This window comes from Heterodontus francisci, chromosome X (genome assembly GCF_036365525.1).
Source record: "Heterodontus francisci isolate sHetFra1 chromosome X, sHetFra1.hap1, whole genome shotgun sequence".
Lineage (NCBI taxonomy): Eukaryota > Metazoa > Chordata > Chondrichthyes > Heterodontiformes > Heterodontidae > Heterodontus > Heterodontus francisci.
Genome location: NC_090421.1, coordinates 11,591,306 through 11,607,387, shown reverse-complemented (window position 1 = coordinate 11,607,387; position 16,082 = coordinate 11,591,306).

Below are 16,082 nucleotides of genomic sequence, written 5' to 3'. Positions count from 1 at the left end.
CAATAGACATACAATGTTGTCTTTGCACCAGATCAATGAGAATAGAAAGTAGTATTCCCACCAGATCAATGAAAATACAATGTAGTCTTCCCACCAGATCAATAGGAATACAATGTTGTCTTCCCACCAGATCAATGAGAATACAATGTAGTATTCCCACCAGATCAAAAGGAATACAATGTAGTCTTCCCACCAGATCAATGAGAATACAATGTAGTATTCCCACCAGATCAAAAGGAATACAATGTAGTCTTCCCACCAGATCAATGAGAATACAGTGTAGTCTGCCCACCAGATCAATGAGAATACAATGTAGTCTTCCCGCCAGATCTATGAGAATACAATGTAGTCTTCCCACCAGATCAATGAGAATACAATGTAGTCTTCCCACCAGATGAATAGGAATACAATGTAGCCTTCCCACCAGCTCAATAGGAATACAATATTGTCTTCGCACCACATTAATGAGAATACAACGTCGTCTTCCCACCAGATCAATAGGAATACAATGTAGTCTTCCCACCAGATCAATGAGAATACAATGTAGTATTCCCAACAGATCAATGAGAATACAATGTAGTATTCCCACCAGATCAATGAGAATACAATGTAGTATTCCCACCAGATCAATAGGAATACAATGTAGTCTTCCCACCAGATCAATGAGATTACAATGCAGTATTACCACCAGATCAACAGGAATACAATGTCGTCTTCCCACCAGAGCAATGAGAATACAATGTAGATTTCCCACCAGATCAACAGGAATACAATGTAGCCTTTCCACCAGATCAATGGGAATACAATGTAGCCTTCCCACCAGATCAATGAGAATACAATGTAGTCTTCCCACCAGATCAATGAGATTACAATGCAGTATTACCACCAGATCAACAGGAATACAATGTCGCCTTCCCAACAGATCAATGGGAATACAATGTAGCCTTCCCACCAGATCAATGAGAATACAATGTAGTCTTCCAACCAGATCAATAGGAATACAATGTAGTCTTCCAACCAGATCAATAGGAATACAATGCAGTCTTCCGACCAGATCAAAAGGAATTCAATGTCGTCTTCACACCAGATCAATGAGAATACAATGTAGTCTTCCCACCAGATCAATGAGAATACAAAGTAGTCTTCCCACCAGATCAATAGGAATACAATGTTGTCTTCCCACCAGATCAATGAGAATACAATGTAGTCTTCCCACCAGAACAATAGAAATGCAATGTAGTCTTCCCACCAGATGAGAATACAATGTAGACTTCCAACCAGATCAATAGGAATACAATGCAGTGTTCCCACCAGATCAATAGGAATACAAAGTAGCCTTCCCACCAGATCAATGAAAATACAAAGTAGTATTCCCACCAGAAAAATAGGAATACAATGTAGTCTTCCCACCCGATCAATAGAAATGCAATGCAGTCTTCCCACCAGATCAATGAGAATACAATGTAGCCTTCCAACCAGATCAATAGGAATACAATGTAGTCTTCCCACCAGATCAATAGGAATACAATGTAGTCTTCCCACCAGATCAATGAGAATACAATGTAGTCTTCCCACCAGATCAATGAGAATACAATGTAGCCTTCCCAGCAGATCAATGTGAATACAATGTAGTCTTCCCACCAGATCAATGTGAATACAATGTCGTCTTCCCACCAGATCAATGTGAATACAATGCAGTTATCCCACCAGATCAATAGGAATACAATGTAGTCTTCCCACCAGATCAATAGGAATACAATGTAGTCTTCACACCAGATCAATGAGAATACAATGCAGCCTTCCCACCAGATCAATGGGAATACAAAGTAGCCTTCCCACCAGATCAATGAAAATACAAAGTAGTATTCCCACCAGAAAAATAGGAATACAATGTAGTCTTCCCACCAGATCAATAGGAATACAATGTTGTCTTCCCAACAGATCAATGAGAATACAATGTAGTCTTCCCACCAGATCAATAGAAATGCAATGTAGTCTTCCCACCAGATCAATGAGAATACAATGTAGCCTTCCAACCAGATCAATAGGAATACAATGTAGTCTTCCCACCAGATCAATAGGAATACAATGTAGTCTTCCCACCAGATCAATAGGAATACAATGTAGTCTTCCCACCAGATCAATAGGAATACAATGTAGTCTTCCCACCAGATCAATGAGAATACAATGTAGCCTTCCCACCAGATCAATGTGAATAAAATGTAAGTCTTCCCAAGAGATCAATGTGAACACAATGTTGTCTTCCCACCAGATCAATGTGAATACAATGCAGTTATCCCACCAGATCAATAGGAATACAATGTAGCCTTCCCACCAGATCAATGAGAATACAATGCAGTCTTCCCACCAGATAAATAGGAATACAATGTAGGCTTCCCACCAGATCAATGAGAATACAATGTAGTATTACCACCAGATCAATAGGAATACAATGTAGTCTTCCCACCAGATCAATGAGAATACAATGTGGTATTCCCACCAGATCAATAGGAATACAATGTAGCCTTCCAACCAGATCAATAGGAATACAATGTAGTCTTCCCACCAGATCAACAGGAATACAATGTAGTCTTCCAACCAGATCAATAGGAATACAGTGTAGTCTGCCCACCAGATCAATGAGAATACAATGTAGTCTTCCCACCAGATCAATGAGAATACAATTTAGCCTTAAAACCAGATCAATCGGAATACAATTTAGTCTTCCCAGCAGATCAATGAAAATACAATGTATCTTCAAACCAGATCAATGAGAATACAAAGTAGCCTTCCCACCAGATGAATAGGAACACAATGTAGCCTTCCCACCAGATCAATAGGAATACAATATAGTCTTCGCACCACATTAATGAGAATACAACGTCGTCTTCCCAGCAGATCAATAGGAATACAATGTAGTCTTCCCACCAGATCAATGAGAATACAATGTAGTATTCCCAACAGATCAATGAGAATACAATGTAGTATTCCCACCAGATCAACAGGAATACAATGTCGTCTTCCCACCAGAGCAATGAGAATACAATGTAGAATTCCCACCAGATCAACAGGAATAGAATGTAGCCTTCCCACCAGATCAATGAGAATACAATGTCATATTCCTACCAGATCAATAGGAATACAATGTCGTCTTCCCACCAGAGCAATGAGAATACAATGAAGCCTTCCCACCAGATCAATGGGAATACAATGTAGCCTTCCCACCAGATCAATGAGAATACAATGTAGTCTTCCCACCAGATCAATGAGAATACAAAGTAATATTCCCACCAGATCAATAGGAATACAATGTAGTATTCTCAGCAGATCAATAGGAATACAATGTAGTCTTCCCACCAGATGAGAATACAATGTAGCCTTCCAACCAGATCAATAGGAATACAATGTAGTCTTCCCACCAGATGAGAATACAATGTAGACTTCCAACCAGATCAATAGGAATACAATGCAGTCTTCCCACCAGATCAATAGGAATACAAAGTAGCCTTCCCACCAGATCAATGAAAATACAAAGTAGTATTCCCACCAGAAAAATAGGGATACAATGTAGTCTTCCCACCAGATCAATAGAAATGCAATGTAGTCTTCCCACCAGATCAATGAGAATACAATGTAGCCTTCCAATCAGATCAATAGGAATACAATGTAGTCTTCCCACCAGATCAATAGGAATACAATGTAGTCTTCCCACCAGATCAATGAGAATACAATGTAGTCTTCCCACCAGATCAATGAGAATACAATGCAGCCTTCCCAGCAGATCAATGTGAATAAAATGTAGTCTTCCCACCAGATCAATGTGAATACAAAGTAGTCTTCCCACCAGATCAATGAGAATACAATATAGTATTCCCACCAGATCAATGAGAATAAAATGTAGTCTTCCCACCAGATCAGTGAGAATACAATGTAGTCTTCCCACCATATCAATGAGAATACAAATTAGCCTTAAAACCAGGTCAATCGGAATACAATTTAGTCTTCCCAGCAGATCAATGAAAATACAATGTATCTTCAAACCAGATCAAAGAGAATACAAAGTAGCCTTCCCACCAGATGAATAGGAATACAATGTAGCCTTCCCACCAGATCAATAGGAATACAATATAGTCTTCCCACCACATTAATGAGAATACAACGTCGTCTTCCCAGCAGATCAATAGGAATACAATGTAGTATTCCCAACAGATCAATGAGAATACAATGTAGTATTCCCACCAGATCAATGAGAATACAATGTTGTATTCCCAGAAGATCAATAGGAATACAATGTAGTCTTCCCACCAGATGAATGTGAATACAATGAAGTATTCCCACCAGATCAACAGGAATACAATGTCGTCTTCCCACCAGAGCAATGAGAATACAATGTAGAATTCCCACCAGATCAATAGGAATACAATGTCGTCTTCCCACCAGAATCAATAGGAATACAATGTCGTCTTCCCACCAGATCAATGAGAATACAATGTCATATTCCCACCAGATCAAAAGGAATACAATGTAGTCTTCCCACCAGATCAATGAGAATACAATGTGGTATTCCCACCAGATCAATAGGAATACAATGGAGCTTTCCCACCAGATCAATGAGAATACAATGAAGCCTTCCCACTAAATCAATGAGAATACAATGTAGTCTTCCCACCAGATCAATGAGAATACAAAGTAATATTCCCACCACATCAATAGGAATACAATGTAGCCTTCCAACCAGATCAATAGGAATACAATGTAGCCTTCCCACCAGATCAATAGGAATACAAAGTAGCCTTCCCACCAGATCAATGAAAATACAAAGTAGTATTCCCACCAGAAAAATAGGAATACAATGTAGTCTTCCCACCAGATCAATAGGAATACAATGATGTCTTCCCACCAGATCAATGAGAATACAATGTAGTCTTCCCACCAGATCAATAGAAATGCAATGTAGTCTTCCCACCAGATCAATGAGAATACAATGTAGCCTTCCAACCAGATCAATAGGAATACAATGTAGTCTTCCCACCAGATCAATAGGAATACAATGTAGTCTTCCCACCAGATCAATGAAAATACAATGTAGTCTTCCCACCAGATCAATAGAAATGCAATGTCGTCTTCCCACCAGAGCAATGAGAATACAAAGTAGTCTTCCCACCAGATCAATAGGAATACAATGTTGTCTTCCCACCAGATCAATGAGAATACAATGTAGTCTTCCCACCAGATCAATAGAAATGCAATGTCGTCTTCCCACAAGATCAATGAGAATACAATGTAGACTTCCAACCAGATCAATAGGAATACAATGCAGTCTTCCCACCAGATCAATGAAAATACAAAGTAGTATTCCCACCAGAAAAATAGGAATACAATGTAGTCTTCCCACCAGATCAATAGGAATACAATGCAGTCTTCCCACCAGATCAATAGGAATACAAAGTAGCCTTCCCACCAGATCAATGAAAATACAAAGTAGTATTCCCACCAGAAAAATAGGAATACAATGTAGTCTTCCCACCAGATCAATCGGAATACAATGATGTCTTCCCACCAGATCAATGAGAATACAATGTAGTCTTCCCACCAGATCAATAGAAATGCAATGTAGTCTTCCCACCAGATCAATGAGAATACAATGTAGCCTTCCAACCAGATCAATAGGAATACAATGTAGTCTTCCCACCAGATCAATAGGAATACAATGTAGTCTTCCCACAAGATCAATGGGAATACAATGTAGTCTTCCAACCAGATCAATAGGAATACAGTGTAGTCTGCCCACCAGATCAATGAGAATACAATGTAGTCTTCCCACCAGATCAATGAGAATACAATGTCGCCTTTCCACCAGATCAATAGGAATACAATGTAGCCTTCCCACCAGATCAATGAGAATACAATGTAGTCTTCCCACCAGATCAATGGGAATACAATGTAGCCTTCCCACCAGATCAATGAGAATACAATGTAGCCTTCCCACCAGATCAATGAGAATTCAATGTAGTCTTCCCACCAGATCAATGAGAATACAATGTTGCCTTTCCACCAGATCAATAGGAATACAATGTAGCCTTCCCACCAGATCAATGAGAGTACAATGTAGTCTTCCCACCAGATCAATGAGAGTACAATGTAGTCTTCCCACCAGAACAATGAGAATACAATGTAGTCTTCCCACCAGATCAATGAGAGTACAATGTAGCCTTCCCACCAGATCAATGAGCATACAATGTCGCCTTTCCACCAGATCAATAGGAATACAATGTAGCCTTCCTACCAGATCAATGAGAGTACAATGTAGCCTTCCCACCAGATCAATGAGCATACAATGTAGTCTTCCCACCAGAACAATGAGAATACAATGTAGTCTTCCCACCAGATCAATGAGAGTACAATGTAGCCTTCCCACCAGATCAATGAGCATACAATGTCGCCTTTCCACCAGATCAATAGGAATACAATGTAGCCTTCCCACCAGATCAATGGGAATACAATGTAGCCTTCCCACCAGAACAATGAGAATACAATGTAGTCTTCCCACCAGATCAATGAGAATACAATGTCGCCTTTCCACCAGATCAATGGGAATACAATGTAGCCTTCCCACCAGATCAATGAGAATACAATGTAGCCTTCCCACCAGAACAATGAGAATACAATGTAGTCTTCCCACCAGAACAATGAGAATACAATGTAGTCTTCCCACCAGATCAATGAGAATACAATGTCGCCTTTCCACCAGATCAATAGGAATACAATGTCGCCTTTCCACCAGATCAATAGGAATACAATGTAGCCTTCCCACCAGATCAATAGGAATACAATGTAGCCTTCCCACCAGATCAATAGGAATACAATGTAGCCTTCCCACCAGATCAATGAGAATACAATGTCGCCTTTCCACCAGATCAATGAGAATACAATGTAGCCTTCCCACCAGATCAATGAGAATACAATGTAGCCTTCCCACCAGATCAATGAGAATACAATGTAGCCTTCCCACCAGATCAATAGGAATACAATGTAGCCTTCCCACCAGATCAATGAGAATACAATGTAGCCTTCCCACCAGAACAATGAGAATACAATGTAGCCTTCCCACCAGATCAATGAGAATACAATGTAGCCTTCCCACCAGAACAATGAGAATACAATGTAGTCTTTCCACCAGATCAATGAGAATATAATGTAGCCTTCCCACCAGATCAATGAGAATACAATGTAGCCTTCCCACCAAATCAATGAGAATACAATGTAGCCTTCCCACCAGAACAATGAGAATACAATGTAGCCTTCCCACCAGATCAATGAGAATACAATGTAGCCTTCCCACCAGATCAATAGGAATACAATGTAGTCTTCCCACCAGATCAATGAGAATACAATGTAGTCTTCCCACCAGATCAATGAGAATACAATGTAGCCTTCCCACCAGATCAATGAGAATACAATGTAGTCTTCCCACCAGATCAATGAGAATACAATGTAGTCTTCCCACCAGAACAATGAGAATTCAATGTAGCCTTCCCACCAGATCAATGAGAATACAATGTAGCCTTCCCACCAAATCAATGAGAATACAATGTAGCCTTCCCACCAGAACAATGAGAATACAATGTAGCCTTCCCACCAGATCAATGAGAATACAATGTAGCCTTCCCACCAGATCAATAGGAATACAATGTAGTCTTCCCACCAGATCAATGAGAATACAATGTAGTCTTCCCACCAGATCAATGAGAATACAATGTAGCCTTCCCACCAGATCAATGAGAATACAATGTAGTCTTCCCACCAGATCAATGAGAATACAATGTAGTCTTCCCACCAGAACAATGAGAATTCAATGTAGCCTTCCCACCAGATCAATGAGAATACAATGTAGTCTTCCCACCAGATCAATGAGAATACAATGTAGCCTTCCCACCAGATCAATAGGAATACAATGTAGTCTTCCCACCAGATCAATGAGAATACAATGTAGTCTTCCCACCAGATCAATGAGAATACAATGTAGCCTTCCCACCAGATCAATGAGAATACAATGTAGTCTTCCCACCAGATCAATGAGAATACAATGTTGTCTTCCCACCAGAACAATGAGAATTCAATGTAGCCTTCCCACCAGATCAATGAGAATACAATGTAGTCTTCCCACCAGATCAATGAGAATACAATGTAGCCTTCCCACCAGATCAATGAGAATACAATGCATGCCTTCCCACCAGATCAATAGGAATACAATGTAGCCTTCCCACCAGATCAATGAGAATACAATGTTGTCTTCCCACCAGATCAATGAGAATACAATGTAGTCTTCCCACCAGATCAATGAGAATACAATGTAGTCTTCCCACCAGATCAATGAGAATACAATGTAGCCTTCCCACCAGATCAGTCAGGAATATACATATACAAATATGCACCAACAAAACAATCACAAAAGCTGCTGTAAAAACACAACCAGTTCACTTCAGTCCATCAAGGAAAGGAAACTGCCACCTCCCCTGGGTCTGGGCCTACATGTAACTCCAGACCCACACTTTGTCTTGGGCTCTTCGTGTTCTCGGGGCAGCCCAAGATGGGCAATATATGTGGCCTTGCCAGCATTGTTCACATCCTGACAAAGAAGCCAAAAGACTCACATTTGGTGCTGAACTATTCGGAGAGGGCTCTGAATTTCTGCCTCATATTGTACTCATGTGAAACTTCTCAAAGACCCTCTGCCCCACCATGCTATGCCTCCCCTCCCAACCTCCTCCCTGCACTGCACCCCCCCCCCCCCCCCTCAACTGTGAGAGAGGACCAGCTGAGGCTGCTGCCTGGGGTTGGAAGCAGTGATATGAAAGGTCTGGTCAATTAATGTCACTGAAAATTCTGTTGTGCTATTTGTTTTCTCCAGAACTTCCTGTGTTTAATATTCTATAAGTAGCAGCATTGCAGGCAATGCAGATAAAGCTGTCATTTCATGCTCATTCAGCCTATTAAGTTGCTCATCCCCCCTCATTGACTCTGTCAATCCGCCCATGCCACCAACCTGGACCCCTCCCATGCCCCAATGGGACACCTCAATCATCATTGAAGCCAACTAGTGCCAAAAAGAACTTTAAAAAAAAACCTATATTACTTATTTTAATATTTTTTGGACAACGATAATCAGGTTGAAATTGCTGCAATTGAGGGCAGTAGGTTTGGTTCAAGGTTGACCCTGTAGCTTGACCTTTCGAGCCAGCTGTCTTAAAATGTGCCCTCCCATGTATCTGCTATTGTTTAATCATGGAACGGCATGTTGCTCTGTAAACCTCAGTGAACCTGACAGCTCACTACTTCCCTCGAAGTTCCCTCATTAAAAAAAATCTCAAGAACCTCTGATGCATGCCAAAACAAAAAGCATTCCGAATTCTCCCAAAGTTCCTTTCTGGCCTCCGACAAACTCTTCCTTGCCGCCGGTCTGTGTACCAGCCAATGTGTTGTGAGCAGAGCAACGGAGGTTCCAAATGGTTCTTGTTTAGTTTACTGATCATTGGAACCAGATGCTGTCAGCTCGACTTCCTTCTAACATCAAACACAATAAACCACCCAGAGTGGCTAAATATAGCCCAAGTTCAGCAGAGGGCGCTATCAATTTAAAGTTGATCACTCTCCAAAACCTAAATGAGAAACACAGCAGGGCTGCTTTTGTTTTTGTCTCACAACTGTCCATTTTTTAATGAGAGAATCATTTCCTTTGTTCAGTTCTTCCTGCCCTGCTCAGCTGAACTTAAGAACGTAGGTAGTGGTATTTGGCAGAATTGTCTAGTCAAATGTAGGGGCCCCAAATCTCAACCTTTGCATGAACCCACCAAGCTCCCAGCCCCTCTATACCTGCAGACTCTGCTCTTAGGAATACTTTTAGTGTATGTCTACATCTAACAATGTGGTGCAGTATATCTAGGATCATTGGACTTGTCAACTGGCAGTCTTTGCAGGCACTTTGTGTGTAACAGGAAACAATAATCACAGGACAAAAAATCTACAGGCACTTGGGGAGGTTTGAGCCAGCACAGATTTGTAAAAGGTAGATCATGCTGGACCAGTCCAATTGAATTTTTTGATGAAGTAACAGAGTTGTTTGATAAAGGGAATGCAATGGATGTTGTCTGTAAGGATTTTAAGAAAGCCTTTGACAAAGTACCACATAAACGCCTTGTTAACAAAATTGAGGCTCATGGAAAATTGGCTTAAGGATAGAAAACGGCGAGTCATGGTAAATGGTTGTTTTTCAGTCATAAAGATGGTAGACAGTGGTGTTCCCCAAGGGTCAGTGCTTGGACTACTGCTTTTTTGGATATATATAAATGACTTAGATATTGGAATACAGAGAAAAATGTCAAAATTTACCAATGATACCAAACTTGGAGGTGTGGCAAACAGTGAGGATGATACCAATTGACTGCAACAGGACATAGATAAGCTAATAGAATGCGCAGACAAGTGGCAGATGGAATTTAATACAGAGAAGTGTGAGTTGATGCAATTTGGCAGAAAGGAATAGGGAGAGGCGATATAAACTTAATGGCACAGTTCTAAAGAGTGTGCAGGGACTGAAGGACCTGGGGGTTCATGTGCATAGATCTTTGAAGGTGGCAGGACATATTGTGAGAGTAGTTAGTAAAGCAGATGGGATCTTGGGCTTCATAAATAGAGGTATTGAGTACAAAAGCAGGGAAGTTATGCTGAACCTTTATAAAGCTCTGGTTAGGCCACAACTAGAGTATTGTGTCCAGTTCTGGTCACCACACGCTAGGAAGGATGTGATGGTCCTTGAGAGGGTGCAGAGAAGATTTACCAGAATGGTTCCAGGGATGAGGGATTTTAGTTACAAGGTTAGGTTGGAGAAGCTGGGGTTGTTCTCCTTGGAGCAAAGGACATTGAGGGGAGATGTGATAGAGGTGTACAAGATTATGACAGGTTTGGATAGGGTAGACAAAGAAAAGCTGTTCCCATTAACTGAGGGTACAAGGACTAGGGGGTCACAGGTTTTGGGCAAGAGATGCAGGGCAGATGTGAGGAAGAACTTTTTTTACACAGCGAGTGGTAATGACCTGGAACTCGCTGCCTACGAGGGTGGTAGAAGTGGAGACAATGAACGATTTCAAAAGGAAATTGAATCGGCACATCAGGGAACTAAACTTGCAGGGCTACGTGGATAGAGTGAGGGAATGGGACTGATTGAGTTGCTTTGCAGAGAGCTGACGTGGACTCAATGGGCCGAATGGCCTCCTTCTGGGCTGTTATGACTCTATGACATTAGGAACAGGATGAGGCCTTCGGGCCTGCTGCGCCATTCCATCAGATCATGGCCGACCTGTACCTCAACTCCCATTATCTGCCTTTGCTTCATATCCCTCGATACCCTTACCAAACAAACATTTTGTCCTCAGTTTTGAAAACTCCAATCTTTCCCCAGAATTCACAATGCACTTCCCACTGAACTATCAAGGACCCTTGTAAAGAGAATCACATATTTGGTGTGCAGTGACTAGGCAAATACATCAGCTATTCCATACCAAGATCTTTAACATCCACCTGATGACTGGAACAAGGCAGATGGAGCTTCAGTTTAATGTCTTCTCTGAAGGATGGCACCTCTGACAGTGTAGCATTCCTTCAGTACTTCACTGAAGTATGAGCTTCAAGCCTTGGATTGGAACTTGAACCCAATAACCTTCTAACTCCGATGTGTGGTGAGGCAAGCTGACACATTTGAGTCAAACTGTCACATATCATTTTCCCTCGGCCACCAAGTATTTGACAGCGAATTACCATAAAAAGTATATTTAAATAAGGCTGTATACAGTGACACCACTATTCCTGGCCAGATAGAGATGATTGGGTAATTCTCCTGTCAATCACACCTAGAGACTGCACTGCTGTAAGTGACTGGGATTGATTTTACCGACATAATTTGTATAATGTGACTATCCTCCACTGACTGCATTTTGCTGGAGAATTTAATCCTGCTGTAATTGGGAGACTCTGTTTGCTGTAGTTTTGGTCATGAGTCCGGGGACTCAGTAAATTAAAACCCCAAGTCCCACCCCCAACTCCAACTCATTGTTAACACAGTGGCATCAACATGCACTCTTTAAATAAACTCCTGCTGTCTGTTGAAGTGGTAACAAATTGGCTGGCAGAAAAGAGTGTTGTTGCATGCCCACAGGAACAGCCAGGCTCAGACAAGTACTATTGTCATGGAAAGGTATTTGGCAAACATTTTTAATTTGTATAGGAACTTACAATGCAATGATGTAAATTGCATTGAGACAAATGAGGTTGTGGTGGTGCAAATGATATTCGGCTTCTAGGTCTTTTTGCCCTCCCTTTGTATGCCAGATGTTTTATGCATGAAGGCAGTGGCTCTGACGTTCTTGGGGTCCATTCTGTTAGCAGAAGAGTGGCAGAGCAGAATCCTGTCAGCCCTAGCCCCAAGCTGGAGACCCCAGGAAAAGGGTTATTTGTATGGCCGGGGTAGCCCCCATCAGAGCCACTAGGGTGTAGCGGAGGTGCCCGTCCTGCGCCACCATCTAGAATGTCAGATTGTTGCCATTTCCCCTGATGATAGTGGAGACCCTAAGGAAAGCCTTCTTCTTCCGCCCTCTGATCCCCGCAGTGCACTGCTTTAGGAAACGAATCCATCCTCTCAAGTAATGATTACCTTTCCCTAGTAAAGGTTTGGGGGCCTCATCTCCGGCCTCAGCAAGACTCACGCCAACTCTGAGCTGGTGCAAGTTCAGCTGCGGCTTACGGAGGGCATAACGGGCAGAATTTCCTGGTGAAACCTTGACGTAGCAGGGAATGGGTGGGCAATCAGCCCACATTCCCTTTGCCAGCAGAATTAAAAGGACCTGGCTAAACAGGATGGAATCACCACTTAGCCAGTCTCTTCCATAAACGTCTGGCCCTCCCAGTTGGACACGGGGCTCTCCGCCCTCTCCAACCCCATGAACCATCAACCAGGTAAACAGCATTCTTGCCCTCCACTGCAGGAAGCACTCAGATTCATACTGCTCTCTTGTATGCCTTTCCTTTCAAGAAAATTCCCACATTTCATCCATGGTTAAATCTGTACCCCAGAAGCTTGGTTTCCTCGTTTATGCCAAACATTTCCTTTCCCCTGAGCAATTGTTAACTTTCCATAAAGCCCAAGTCTGTCTAAGACTTGAGCACTGCTCCCATGTCTGTGGAGGCTCTCCCAGCAGCTCTCTCATTTTATTTTAAGTGTCAGCCCCTGGTTCAGTTGGTATCACTCTCGCCTCTAAGTCAAGTCATGAATTCCAACCCCACTCTAAAGACTTGAGCACATAATCCAGCCTGACACTCCCAGTCTAGTACTGAGGGAGTGCTGCACTGTCAGAGGAGCCGTCTTTCGGATGAGACGTTAAACCAAGGCACTTTCTGCCCTTTGAGGTGGACATGAGAGATCCCAAGGTGCTATTTCAAAGCAGAGTTGGGGAATCCTCCTGGTGTCCTGGCCAATATTTATCACTCCAGCAACATTACTAAAAGAGATTAGCGGGTAATTTATTTTATTGCTGTTTGTGGGATCTTGCTGTGCAGAAATTGGGGCTGCTGGGTTTCCTTCAACAGTGACTGCACTTCAAAAGTACTTAATTAGCTGTAAAGCACTTTGGGACTTGTGAGGGGTGATATGTAAATGCATTCTTTCTTTTCTAGTATGTAAGAAATTGCTTGTTGCTGTCTTTCCTGTTGCTCTCTATTGGTGCTAGTCTAATCAGTGCTGCTCTCCTTTGTTCTTCCTAAACTGTAAATACACCCTATAATGTACTCTTACTCTTTGCACTATCCTTGCAGTTTTGAATAAGAGTCATTCCACCATCTCCTAAACTCAATCTTTCCCTGGACTTCAAAACTGTCGACTTCCTCATCTACCTCAGTCCTTCCTTCCTTCTACAGTCCACAGGCTTTTAAAACCCAAGCTTGCTAACTACTTCATTATCTACCAGATCTTCTCCTCTCCCATTTTCAACCTGAGTGGTGTTCTACACTGTATGGCCCCTCTTGGGTTAACATTGAGGGGCATTTGTCTGGATTGACCTATCTGTGTACTGGATGATGTGGACTCGTGGCTCTGGGTTCACATACAAAGAGCGCTTTTAGCCCACTCAGCCCCTTCCCCTCTTTGCCAATCATTTTTTTTTATATATATTCTTTCACGGGATCTGGGCATCACTGGCAAGGCCAGCATTTGCTGCCCATCCTGAATTGCCCTTGACAACTGAGTGGCTTGCTAGGCCATTTCAGAGGGCAGTTATGAGTCAACCACATTGCTGTGTCTGGAGTCACATGTAGGCCAGACCAGGTAAGGATGGCGGATTTCCTTCCCTAAAGGACATTAGCGAACCAGATGGGTTTTTACGACAATTGATGATAGTTTCATGGAACCATTACTGAGACTGGCTTTCAATTCCAGATTTTTTTTTTAATTAATTAATTGAACTTATTAAGTAATTGAATTTAAATTCCACCAACTGCTGTGGTGGGATTTGAACCCGTGTCCCCAGGGCAGTGGTCTGGGCCTGGGGGTTACTAGTTCAGTGACATTACTACCACCTCCCCCTCATGGCCTCAGCTCTCTGCTCTGACCCTTACCCTTCCCTGTCTGAGGCCAGCATCAATCTGTTAATCAAATCATACAAACATACAAGATTTACAGGCAGGAAAAGGCCACCCAGCCCATCTAAAGCTGCCCCACGCTTCTGATAGCCAGAGCATCGTGGCTAAGGACTTCCTGCCTTCAAAACCAAAGGCCACAACTGACTTTCCTTCTGTCTCAGTGTGTGTGGAGGTACCCGGAGTCTGTGCAGGAGTCAAGCTAAAGGTCTCACTCTTTTCTTTCAGCAAATAACATTTTGGGACACAGTCTATGAAGTATTTGAGATGGGACCTGTAGTGTGCTTGGGAGAAACAAGTGACTTTGGACTGATGGTTCTCCTTGGCTTATTTCTGGGTCTTTTGTAGACTAAGTGGAGACTGATTGCTATGAGTAGTCAACAACTCCATTATCATTGCATCACGTGACTACCAAGATGGTAGACAGTGAAGTAGATGGACTTTGGTCTATCCTCACCTAACAATTCCCAAGTCTCAAGAAGTTTCCCCAGGGCAGTTTCCAATTTTGGTGAAACATGTCTTCTCCGTCAGAGAACATCTGCAAAAAATGAATTGCTGACACTTTCTAATCAGAAGTATCAAAGTCAGATGATAGCCGGAATCGGAGATTGATTCTGAATATCTAATATCCTTGGAACATTGTTATGCCCTGTAAAGGGTAACGCAGGTTAAACCAGCTCCTTCCACCCTCTCCAGACTGAGTCCCCAGTGACCTCTCTGCCATTGTTAACTTTGCAGTCACAAAACAAGACATCAGCTGTGCTACCTGTTTTAGGACATTTGCTTGCCAAGTTCAGAATCAGAGAATGAAACAGCACAGGAGACCATTTGGCCCATTGTGCCTGTACTGGAAAAACTATGCATGGGCCAGGAATCAAACCCAGGCCTCCTGTGTGGCAGGTGAGAATTCCGTCAATGCACTACAGATGCTTGATTAGTAGCAGGACTTTTTTTTCCTTCAAGGCAATGTTGATTTCTTCCCCTCCCCCAATATTCTCCACTCCCCTCCTGCAGGTGGGGTACAATCCCAGAAACATTGGTTGTCCTCCAGCCTTTCTTCATTTATGAGACCAGCCAAGTGAGTTTCGACAGACTATTTGACCATGGGGGGAGGTCACTGGAGCCGAGTCAGATCCCGCCTTTAACTGATGTGCACACATAAAATCTTCGAAACAGAGGTTATTAAAGAAACAGGTTTGTACGAAATTCAGCACTAATATTTCAGGTCTGTCCAACTCTGATGAAAGTTTGCAGACCTGAAATGTTAACTCTGTTTTTCTCTCCACAGATGCTGCCAGACCTGCTGTGGATTTCCAGCATTTTATGTTTTTAGTTCAGATTTCCAGTATCTGCAGTATTTTGTTTCTGTATTTGTATGAAATTCCTGTGTTCTAATGCTG